Source organism: Bombina bombina, chromosome 4, assembly GCF_027579735.1.
Source record: "Bombina bombina isolate aBomBom1 chromosome 4, aBomBom1.pri, whole genome shotgun sequence".
NCBI classification, from domain to species: domain Eukaryota; kingdom Metazoa; phylum Chordata; class Amphibia; order Anura; family Bombinatoridae; genus Bombina; species Bombina bombina.
The window spans coordinates 739,325,293-739,338,066 of NC_069502.1; the positions used below are offsets into that span (position 1 = coordinate 739,325,293).

General features: G+C 37.2%; 1 protein-coding gene across 2 annotated transcripts in view; it reads right to left on the reverse strand.

Annotated features, from left to right (window-relative positions):
* SCAF8 (SR-related CTD associated factor 8) overlaps positions 1-12,774 on the reverse strand; it is a 579,788-nt gene that overhangs the window by 143,565 nt on the left and 423,449 nt on the right. The window contains exon 22 of one of the 2 annotated variants that reach the window (XR_008402066.1): positions 3,009-3,072. The exons of the other annotated variant lie outside the window; for it this stretch is intronic. The gene's annotated coding sequence lies outside the window, so the exon portion shown is untranslated. The remainder of the gene's footprint in view (positions 1-3,008; positions 3,073-12,774) is intronic. 2 annotated transcript variants of the gene reach the window in all.

Here is a 12,774-nt window from a genome sequence, read left to right on the forward strand (position 1 = left end):
GTTTCTTAAACGGTTTGGATTTACTCCAACTTGAAGAAGGTTTCCAATTGGAACCAGATTCTTTGGGGGAAGGATTAGGTTTTTGTTCCTTATTTTGTCGCAAAAAAGCGAAAACGGTTAGAAGCTTTAGATTTACCCTTAGGTCTTATATCCTGAGGCAAAAAAACTCCCTTCCCCCAGTGACAGTTGAAATAATTGAATCCAACTGAGAACCAAATAACTTATTACCTTGGAAAAAAGAGATAGTAATCTAGACTTAGATACCATGTTAGCATTCCAATATTTGAGCTACAAAGCTCTTCTAGCTAAAATAGCTAAAGACATAGATTTAACATCAATTTTGATGATATTCAAAATGGCATCACACATAAAATGATTAGCATGTTGAAGCAAGTGAACAATGCTAATCAGGATCTATTTCCTGTTGCGCTAAACTTTCCAACTAAAAAGTTGATGCAGCTGCAACATCATCCATATAAATGGCAGGCCTGAGAAGATAGCCAGAATATAAATAAGCTTTCCTTAGATAAGATTCAAGTTTCCTATCTAAAGGGTCTTTAAAAGAAGTACTATCTTCCATAGGAATAGTAGTATGTTTAGCAAGAGTAGAAATAGCCCCATCAACTTTGGAGATCTTTTCCCAAAACTCCAATCTAACTGCTGGCAAAGGATACGATTTTTTAAACCTTGAAGAAGGAATAAAAGAAGTACCAGGCCTATTCCATTCCTTAGAAATCATATCAGAAATAGCATCAGGAACTGGAAAAACCTCTGGAGTAACCACAGGAGGTTTATAAACAGAATTTAAATGTTTACTAGTTTTAATATCAAGAGGACTACTTTCCTCAATATCCAATGTAATCAACACCTCTTTAAACAAGGAACGAATAAACTCCATTTTAAATAAATAAGTAGATTTGTCAGTGTCAATATCTGAGGAAGTATCTTCTGAATCAGATAGATTCTCATCAGAGGAGGATAATTCAGTATGTTGTCGGTCATTTGAAATGTCATCAACTTTATGAGAAGTTTTAAAATACCTTTTACGTTTATTAGAAGGCGGGATGGCAGACAAAGCCTTCTGAATCACATCAGCAATAAAATCTTTTATATTCACAGGTATATCATGTATATTAGATGTTGAAAGAACAACAGGCATTGTACTATTACTGATGGACACATTCTCTGCATGTAAAAGCTTATAATGACAACTATTACATACCACAGCTGGAGATATAATCTCCACAAATTTACAACAGATGTACTTAGCTTTGGTAGAACTGTTATCAAGCAGCAGGGTTCCAACAGTGGTTTCTGAGACAGGATCAGATTGAGACATCTTGCAAATGTAAGAGAAAAAAAAACATATAAAGCAACATTATCAATTTCCTTATATGGCAGTTTCAGGAATGGGGAAAAAATGCAAACAGCATAGCCCTCTGACATAGAAAAAGGCAAGAGGCATATAGAAATGGGGTTTAAATAATGAAATTATTTGGTGCCAAGTATGACGCACAATGCAACTGAAATTTTTTTGGCGCTAACAACATCCGGAAATGACACACTCGCATCATTGTAGACGCAACCTTGTACAAGGAATTCGGCGTCAACTAAGATGCCGGAAATTATGAATTTGCGTCATCGGACGTACCTTCGCGCCAAAAAATTCTTGCGCCAAGAATGACGCAATAAACATTGGCATTTTGCGCCCTCGCGAGCCTAATTTAGCCCGCAAAATTTAATGAAAAAGCAGTCAATTGAAAAAAGACTATACCCCAGGTAAGAAAATATATTTTCTTAAATATGTTTTTTCCCAAATATGAAACCGATAGTCTGCAAAAGGAAATATACATAAACCTGACTCATGGCAAATATAAGTACAATACATATATTTAGAACTTTATATTAATGCATAAAGTGCCAAACCATAGCTGAGAGTGTCTTAAGTAATGAAAACATACTTACCGAAAGATACCCATCCACATATAGCAGATAGCCAAACCAGTACTGAAACAGTTATCAGTAGGGGTAATGGAATATGAGAGTATATCGTCGTTCTGAATAAGGGAGGTAGGAGATGAATCTCTACGACCGATAACAGAGAACCTATGAAATAGATCTCCCGTGAGGAAAACCATTACATTCAATAGGTGATACTCCCTTCACATCCCTCTGACATTCACTGTACTCTGAGAGGAATCAGGCTTCAAAATGCTGAGAAGCACATATCAACGTAGAAATCTTAGCACAAACTTACTTCACCCCCTCCATAGGAGGCAAGGTCTGTAAAAACTGAATTGTGGGTGGGGTGAGGGGTGTATTTATAGGCATTTTGAGGTTTGGGAAACTTTGCCCCTCCTGGTAGGATTGTATATCCCATACGTCACTAGCTCATGGACTCTTGCCAATTACATGAAAGAAATGTAGATATAAAATCCAAATATTTGGTGTTTTGGTAAGGTGAACTTATGCTAAATGTGAGACAATAAAATATTGGTTTAACATATTTAGGACATTTACTCTAAATTCAATTTTTTTTTTGCACTTTAAATGGTTGTGTTCTTCCATAATGTGATACTCCTACAAACTAAATTTATTTAATAAAAATGCTAGGTCTGATGAAACAACAAGGAATAATGTGTGTGGGTGTCTCTGAGAGAAAAAAAAAGTTGAAATTTATGTTTAATTACAATGAGAGCTTAACAATTAAAAACAGCTCCAGCACAGGGGTGTGAAACTGGCTTGGCAGCGAGGGGGTTAATAGAGATCATAGGACAATACTGTCAGTAGTGAATGAGGTGCAGTATTGGTAGGTTAGTTTTTTCTAGCAATTTTATGCTGAGTAAAGGTGTTAGTGAAGCAGTATTTCAGTCTTTGATCGGTTATGTTTGTGTGTAATGTTAGTGGAAGATTTATTATGAGAGAACAGCCAGTAAAGTTTCTGCACATTTAATAGAAAATACTACTTTTTCATTTGCGGGAATGTTCACTTTCTTCATCAAAATTACCTTTTGTTTCCACCAAATCCTGTCTCTTTAGATGCCCTGGTTTATGAAGAATGATGCTGAATACCTAATTTGAAAAAGATAATTTGTAATGATTTATCAAAGTAAATTAAGCTTATTATAACCCATTGTATGCTATTTTTTTTTTTATAAATGTTGCAATAGATGTAGAATTAAATGTGAACCCCTTTATAGATACCTAAGACTTGAAGTTATGTAGCTTGGTCTAGCTGCAAAGACAAACTGTTGCTATGGTTACTCAAGGCAACCAATGATTGGGAAGCACAACATCCCATACTGACAGGCAATGCCACCTACGCCTCTCAGAATGTACATAGACATCACCTGTACATTATGTATTCTTGCTTTTTTTTTTTTAAAGGGCTCTGATATATTTGTTGTTATGCTCTTACATCCTTATAAAGAAGGTCATGTTATCTTTCAGAACTGTCATAAGCATTTAAAGGGACATAAAACCCATTATTTTTTCTTTCATGGTTTAGATAGAACATAACATTTTAAACAACTTTCTAATTTACTTCTATTATCAAATTTTCTTAGTTTTCTTGTTATCCTTTGTGGAAAAGCGGAAATGTAAGCTCAAGAGTGTGCACGTGTCTGCAGCACTATATAGCAGCAGTTTTGCAACAATGTTATACATTAGCAGGGGCACTAGATGCCAGCACTATTTCCTGTCGTGTAGTGCTTCAGGCATGTGCACGCTACCTACCTAGGTATCTCTTCAACAAAGAATAAAATGAGAAGGAAAAAAATGATAATAGAAGTAAATTGGAGATTTTTTAAAAATTGTATCCTCTATCTCAATCATCAAAGACAATTTTTGGGTTTAATGTCTCTTTAAGAATACTTTTTTTTGTTGGGAGGGGGAGCAAAAAAAGGTATTGGCTGCAACGATTATTTAGACTTTTATTCTAGGTAAAAAATATTATTATGTAATATTATAATGTAATGGCTGATGCTATATAAAGGTATATTTTTACTTCAGTGTTCTTACGTTGGGATTTATTGTATATGTTGATATTACATTGCATTAATAGGACTAGATCAAGATCCAGTTGTAAACTTGACAAAGGGTTTATGATCTCAACCATAAAGTATTTCCTTGTACATTTTTATAGGCACATTCTCCTTTAACGTTTCATCGAAATACAAGAAGGCACACCATATGTAACAAACATCTACTTTTTATCAATTTTTAGTAAATTACTTAGTAAGTCTGTGTTTAATCTGTAAATTAATTATCATCCTCTGTGTAGTAGTGAACATTAAATGGTTTGTGTGCTACAAATGATTAAAGCAGTGTGGATGGGATAAACAAATGAAGTAAACACATAAACAGATTATACTTCTTTCTCCAGATAACCGCCATGGGTGTTTTTATGTATTTATATGTTTTGCTACTAGGAGGAATATTAATTTACAAATCTCCTCCATTACACTATCTAACCACTTTCAATCAGAAGGCACACACTTCTAAAATAGTCCATAAGCCAGTGGCCTAAACATTGTTTAAAGTGACCTTATATATGGATAAACAAGCCCACAAGGCAGATGCCCCCCCCCCCTAAATAGACATTCTCCTTCTACACCTCCAGAATAAGCCAATCAGCAATGCAAAAGTAATCTAGTGACTGAAGTGAACACATACATGCTGCAAACCTTTTAATTAATGTATTTTTTTTTCTTTAAGTTAGAGTAATAAGTTATTTTGAAGGAACAAAAAAAGGTAGGGTTACATATGTTGTACTTTGAGGCCAGAAAGTGACAGTATGGAGGATCCTTTTCTGTTTGGTGGCAGGAGTAAGGCACTGCTGAAAGGGAAATTATATATTATGTGAAAGGTATGGGCCACCTTACCTGTCCTGCAAGTTACCTGACAATTACACCATTCCAATGTCACTGAAATACCTAAAGTAGAATTCAGAACTTGTTGCACTGGCATATAATGTTTCAATATCTAAGAAACTGCTGGCAGCTTAAGGGGAGCCAGAATCTCAAAAAGGGAAGCGTTGTTTTTTGGAGCCGGGCTAGGTAAGCCCTACGATACACCCCACTGGAGAGATTTCCCCTGCCGTGGAGACCAGCAACATGAAAGCCTGACCCAGGACGCAATTATCTGGGTCCAAACAAGGGAGGAGCGACGTGCCTAAATACCCGTGGTGGATGTGCAGCCGAAGAGAAATTTTTGAGGATTTTCTTCCTGAAATTTTGTTAACAAGACTGGCACACTGAAATTATATCTAGCATTCAGATATTGGGGCCTATTTATGAAAGGCCTGTCGGACATGATCCGACATTGCGGATCATGTCCGACAGACCTCGCTGAATGTAGAGAGCAATACGCTCTCCGCATTGCACCAGCAGCTCTTGTCTGCAGATTCGTGGCCAATCGGCCGCTAGCAGGGGGCTGTCAACCAAACCTATCGTATTCGATCGGGTTGAATTACGGCGATGTCTGCCCGCCTCCTCATAACTGGTGTTTCTGGTGAGCCTGAAGGCTCACCAAAAACACGGGGCTTCAAGCTCCAAACGGAGCTTGATAGATATGCCCCATAGTATACACAGCAGTCTGGAAGGACTGAGAATCAGCTTTAATAGGCAAAGCTTAAATGTATACTATTTGGCACTAACAGCGGTTAGCTATGTTATAAGTTCAGTTTTTTTTTTGTGTTTTTGTTTATTAACTTACTTCAGCAATAACTATACCGCAGAGTATGTAACATAGTTTGACTTGTTTGGTTGCACATATTTCTACTGCAGTTTGATTTCTTAGTTTAACCCTTATACTATATATGTTTGAATTAAGATTGATGGGGGGGAATGTTCCAACAATCCATATATTTCTTTAACTATATTGATAATTTTGCATGTTATGTAAGGTGCGTATGCCTCTCCAATGTACTTTAAAATCTGATATACAATTACATAATCTTCAAAGTGCCGAGTTATTGAAGCTATAGTGAAGTCTATATTATAAACTGTTAAACTGGTGTTTACAAGCTCAGCTTCCCAGCCAAACAAACTGGCTCTACTGTTTATTGAATATTTAAGTAGCTGATTTTGTAGAGATAACTATTTATTTTTTCCAATGCTGTATAAAGTGCAATTAATTAGTCACGAGCAGTATGACCATTCAGAATTTATTCACTTTAAATAAATTTTAGGGGTCACTTTTTTGCATTTTCACGCACTATAACTCACAACCATATTTTATACTTTATTGCAGTCCACCACACCTACACTGAACCCAAATTTTTTATTTCGTGATTCAGATAGAGCATGAAATTTAAAGCAACTTTCTAATTTACTCCTATTATCAAATTTTCTTCATTCTCTGTAATGTAAGTTTAGATGCCGGCCCATTTTTGGTGAACTACCTGGGTTGTTCTTGCTGATTGGTGGATAAATTGATCCACCAATAAAAAAGTGCTGTCCAGAGTACTGAACTAATAAAAAAGATTAGATGCCTTCTTTTTCAAATAAAGATAGCAAGAGAACAAAGAAAAAATATTCATAGGAGTAAATTAGAAAGTTGCTTAAAATTGCATGCTCTATCTGAATCACGAAAGAAAAAATGTGGGTTCAGTGTCCCTTTAAGTTAGTATTGGGTTTTTGTTTTTTTTTTGATAGATGCACATGGAAAAGTATATCACAAATTTCAAACACAATTCTCCAGTCATGCCAGTCAAACAGAAAGATAAAAAGTCATGCACCTCTGATACTCATGTAGACAATCCGAATGAGGCGTTGATGCATAAAATTGACATTCAACCAATAGTTACTCAGATTTCAGACATCTACTTGCCACAATTTGAATTATTAAAATCCCAAATGTCCAATTTAACCACAGAAGTCAGACAATTCTCTAATCGACTCACTGAGGTTGAGAATAGGGTATCAGAAGCTTAAGATACACTCCTCAAGCAGGATCAAACTTTAGATAAGCAAGCCAAACTAATAAAAATGCTGCAAGATAAATTACACAAACTAGAGGACCACTCTCGGCGGAATAACTTTAAAATTATAGGGCTCTCTGAAAGCAGAGATTACTCTGATCTATTTCTTTTTGCAAACACAACACTCCCTTTGGCCGTAGGCACGTCACAAAAAGATTTGCTTTTAGCAATTGAAAGGGCGCATAGATTACGTTCCATCAGGACTAACCCCAATGATCAGAATTACAATAGACCTATTATGGTCAAATTCTTAAACTACCAAGATAAAATGAATATTCTTCGGCTCTATAGAAAGATGGGTAATCTTTATATAGGAAGGTTTAAAATACTAATATTCCAGGACTATTCTAGCGAAACGTCCGCTAAAAGAAAATAACTATCTCCATATTGTACAAAGTTGATTAGTGCAGGGTATAAGGCTAGACTCTCTATCCTGCTAAACTGTTAATAGAAGAGCAAGGTGGCCCTATTACTCTTATTGATCCTGCAGAAGCCAAGGAGTTTTGCAAAAAGAAAACTGTTTAGTAATCTAAAAATTCTATTTTTGAACAGATACAACGTATGCGACACATCTGTGCTGTAATAAGGATATGGGTTATGTCATTTTTTTATTCTAGTTTTTCTTTTTCTTTCTGTGTTGTTATGTTCTTGCTCTGGGTATTTCACTTATGTTCCCCCTATTCTCCCCCTCTTTTTTTTTCTTTTCTTTTTTTTCTCTTCTACCCTGCACTCTCCCCCCTCCCCCCTCCCCCACCATATCTCTAGTAAGTATATTACTTTTGCTTTTGATCTATTTTTTAAATTAGGAAATGGAGGATGAAATTAGATGCCTCTCATGGAATGTAGGGGGCATAACCTCCCCCATCAAAAGAAAATTAATAATTAAACAGTTAGCTAAGTATAATCCAGATTTTGTTTTATTGTAGGAGACGCATTTAAAAATGGAAGAAGCTGTTAAACTTAAAAGTAAATGGGTAGGACAGTTTATTGCATCTGTTTGTTCCAGGAGAAAAAATGGAGTCGCGTTTTTAATAATTAAAAACCTTAGCTACAATATTCTGTACACTAAAATTGACCCACATGATAGATGGATAATTTTGAGCATTGTGATAGCACGGGCAAACTTACGGCTAGATTTAGAGTTGGGCGGTAGCCGTGAAAACCAGCATTAGAGGCTCCTAACGCTGGTTTTTACTGCCCTCTGGTATTTGGAGTCAGTCAGGAAAGGGTCTAACGCTCACTTTCCAGCCGCGACTTTTCCATACCGCAGATCCCCCTACGCCATTTGCGTATCCTATCTTTTCAATGGGATCTTTCAAACGCCGGTATTTAGAGTCGTGGCTGAAGTGAGCGTTAGAAATCTAACGACAAAACTCCAGCCGCAGAAAAAAGTCAGTAGTTAAGAGCTTTTTGGGCTAACACCGGTTTATAAAGCTCTTAACTACTGTGCTCTAAAGTACACTAACACCCATAAACTACCTATATACCCCTAAACCGAGGTACCCCCACATCGCCGACACTCTATTAAAATTTTTTAACCCCTAATCTGCTGACCGCACACCGCTGCCACCTACGTTATCCCTATGAACCCCTAATCTGCTGCCCCTAACACCGCCGACCCCTATATTATATTTATTAACCCCTAATATGCCACCCCCAACGTCACCGCTACCTACCTACACTTATTAACCCCTAATCTGCCGACCGGACCGCGCCGCTATTATAATAAAGTTATTAACCCCTAATCCGCCTCACTCCCGCCTCAATAACCCTACAATAAATAGTATTAACCCCTAATCTGCCCTCCCTAACATCGCCGACACCAAACTTCAAGTATTAACCCCTAATCTGCCGATCGGAGCTCACCGCTACTCTAATAAATTTTTTAACCCCTAAAGCTAATTCTAACCCTAACACCCCCCTAAATTAAATATAATTTTATTCTAACGAAATAAATTAACTCTTATTAAATAAATTATTCCTATTTAAAGCTAAATACTTACCTGTAAAATAAACCCTAATATAGCTACAATATAAATTATAATTATATTGTAGCTATTTTAGGATTAATATTTATTTTACAGGCAACTTTGTATTTATTTTAACCAGGTACAATAGCTATTAAATAGTTAATAACTATTTAATAGTTACCTAGTTAAAATAATTACAAAATTACCTGTAAAATAAATCCTAACCTAAGTTACAATTAAACCTAACACTACACTATCAATAAATTAATTAAATACAATACCTACAAATAAATACAATTAAATAAACTAGCTAAAGTACAAAAAATAAAAAAGAACTAAGTTACAAAAAATAAAAAAATATTTACAAACATTAGAAAAATATTACAACAATTTTAAACTAATTACACCTACTCTAAGCCCCCTAATAAAATAACAAAGCCCCCCAAAATAAAAAAAATGCCCTACCCTATTCTAAAATTAAAATAGAAAAGCTCTTTTACCTTACCAGCCCTGAAAAGGGCCCTTTGCGGGGCATGCCCCAAAGAATTCAGCTCTTTTGCCTGTAAAAAAAAAAAACATACAATACCCCCCCCCCAACATTACAACCCACCACCCACATACCCCTAATCTAACCCAAACCCCCCTTAAATAAACCTAACACTAAGCCCCTGAAGATCTCCCTACCTTGTCTTCACCACACCGGGTCCCGATCTGTCCAGAAGAGCCTCCGATGTCTTGATCCAAGCCCAAGTGGGGGGCTGAAGAGTGACGTCCATCCTCGGGCTGAAGTCTGGATCCAAGCGGCGGCTGAAGAAATCCATCATCGGGCTGAAGTCTTGATCCAAGCGGGCGCTGAAGAAGTCCATCATCGGGATGAAGTCTTCTATGAAGCAGCATCTTCAATCTTCTTTCTTCCGGAGCCATCATCTTCCAGCCGACGCGGAACATCCTCTTCTACCGACGCCTACTCGCCGAATGACGGTTCCTTTAAATGACGTCATCCAAGATGGCGTCCGTCGAATTCCGATTGGCTGATAGGATTCTATCAGCCAATCGGAATTAAGGTAGGAAAATTCTGATTGGCTGATGGAATCAGCCAATCAGAATCAAGTTCAATCCGATTGGCTGATCCGATCAGCCAATCAGATTGAGCTCGCATTCTATTGGCTGATCAGAGCAGCCAATAGAATGCGAGCTCAATCTGATTGGCTGATCGGATCAGCCAATCGGATTGAACTTGATTCTGATTGGCTGATTCCATCAGCCAATCAGAATTTTCCTACCTTAATTCCGATTGGCTGATAGAATCCTATCAGCCAATCGGACTTCGACGGACGCCATCTTGGATGACGTCATTTAAAGGAACCGTCATTCGGCGAGTAGGCGTCGGTAGAAGAGGATGTTCCGCGTCGGCTGGAAGATGATGGCTCCGGAAGAAAGAAGATTGAAGATGGTGCTTCATAGAAGACTTCATCCCGATGATGGACTTCTTCAGCGCCCGCTTGGATCAAGACTTCAGCCCGATGATGGATTTCTTCATCCGCCACATGGATCCAGACTTCAGCCCCCCGCTTGGGCTTGGATCAAGACATCGGAGGCTCTTCTGGACAGATCGGGACCCGGTGTGGTGAAGACAAAGTAGGGAGATCTTCAGGGGCTTAGTGTTAGGTTTATTTAAGGGGGGTTTGGGTTAGATTAGGGGTATGTGGGTTGTAATGTTGGGGGGGGGGTATTGTATGTTTTTTTTTTTTTACAGGCAAAAGAGCTGAATTCTTTGGGGCATGACCCGCAAAGGGCCCTTTTCAGGGCTTGTAAGGTAAAAGAGCTTTTCTATTTTAATTTTAGAATAGGGTAGGGCATTTTTTTATTTTGGGGGGCTTTGTTATTTTATTAGGGGGCTTAGAGTAGGTGTAATTAGTTTAAAATTGTTGTAATATTTTTCTAATGTTTGTAAATATTTTTTTATTTTTTGTAACTTAGTTCTTTTTTATTTTTTGTACTTTAGCTAGTTTATTTAATTGTATTTATTTGTAGGTATTGTATTTAATTAATTTATTGATAGTGTAGTGTTAGGTTTAATTGTAGATAATTGTAGGTAGTTTATTTAATTTATTTATTGATAGTGTAGTGTTAGATTTAATTGTAACTTAGGTTAGGATTTATTTTACAGGTAATTTTGTAGTTATTTTAACTAGGTAACTATTAAATAGTTATTAACTATTTAATAGCTATTGTACCTGGTTAAAATAAATACAAAGTTGCCTATAAAATAAATATTAATCCTAAAATAGCTACAATATAATTATAATTTATATTGTAGCTATATTAGGGTTTATTTTACAGGTAAGTATTTAGCTTTAAATAGGAATAATTTATTTAATAAGAGTTAATTTATTTCGTTAGAATAAAATTATATTTAATTTAGGGGGGTGTTAGGGTTAGAATTAGCTTTAGGGGTTAAAAAATTTATTAGAGTAGCGGTGATCTCCGATCGGCAGATTAGGTGTTAATACTTGAAGTTAGGTGTCGGCGATGTTAGGGAGGGCAGATTAGGGGTTAATACTATTTATTATAGGGTTATTGAGGCGGGAGTGAGGCGGATTAGGGGTTAATAACTTTATTATAATAGCGGCACGGTCCGGTCGGCAGATTAGGGGTTAATAAGTGTAGGTAGGTAGCGGCGACGTTGGGGGCGGCATATTAGGGGTTAATAAATATAATATAGGGTCGGCGGTGTTAGGGGCAGCAGATTAGGGGTTCATAGGGATAACGTAGGTGGCAGCGGTGTGCGGTCGGCAGATTAGGGGTTAATAATAAAATGCAGGGGTCAGCGATAGCGGGGGCGGCAGATTAGGGGTTAATAAATATAATATAGGGGTCGGCGGTGTTAGGGGCAGCAGATAAGGGGTACATAGCTATAATGTAGCTTGCGGTGGTGTATGGAGCGGCAGATTAGGGGTTAATAATAAAGTGCAGGGGTCAGCGATAGCGGGGGCGGCAGATTAGGGGTTAATAAGTGTAAGGTTAGGGGTGTTTAGAGTCGGGGTACATGTTAGGGTGTTAGGTGCAGACTTAGGAAGTGTTTCCCCATAGGAAACAATGTAGCTGCGTTAGGAGCTGAACGCTGCTTTTTTGCAGGTGTTAGGTTTTTTTTCAGCTCAAACAGCCCCATTGTTTCCTATGGGGGAATCGTGCACGAGCACGTTTTTGAAGCTGGCCACGTCCGTAAGCAAAGCTGGTATTTAGAGTTGCAGTGACGGTAAATATGCTCTACGCTCCCTTTTTGGAGCCTAACGCAGCCATTCTGTGAACTCTAAATACCAGCGGTATTTAAAAGGTGCGGGAGAAAAAAAGCATGCGTAGCTAACGCACCCCTTTGGCCGCAGAACTCTAAATCTAGCTGTTAGTATTCTGTAATATTTATGGACCCAATAGTACAGATTATAAATTTTGGAACATAACTATGTCTAATTTCTCCTCAATTTGACCCCTTTACTATCTCTTGATAGACTTTCCACTGGGAGGATTTCTTGCTTACCTCAAAAATCTTCTTACAAATCTGTCAAAATCTTAACCTGCATGATATATGGCGCATTCAACATCCAGACATTAAATTATATACGTGTGAGTCTAGATCGCATAGATCTTTTTCACGGATTGTTTTTTTTCTAGTATCTAATTCCCTACTCAAACTAGAAAGTAGGGCACATATATATGATATTGTCATCTCTGACCAAGCTATAGTCACCTTAGAGTTTTTATCTAGACCTTCACAGATGGATGCTGCATCCAATTTTTATTTCCCTAAACATTTAATTAATA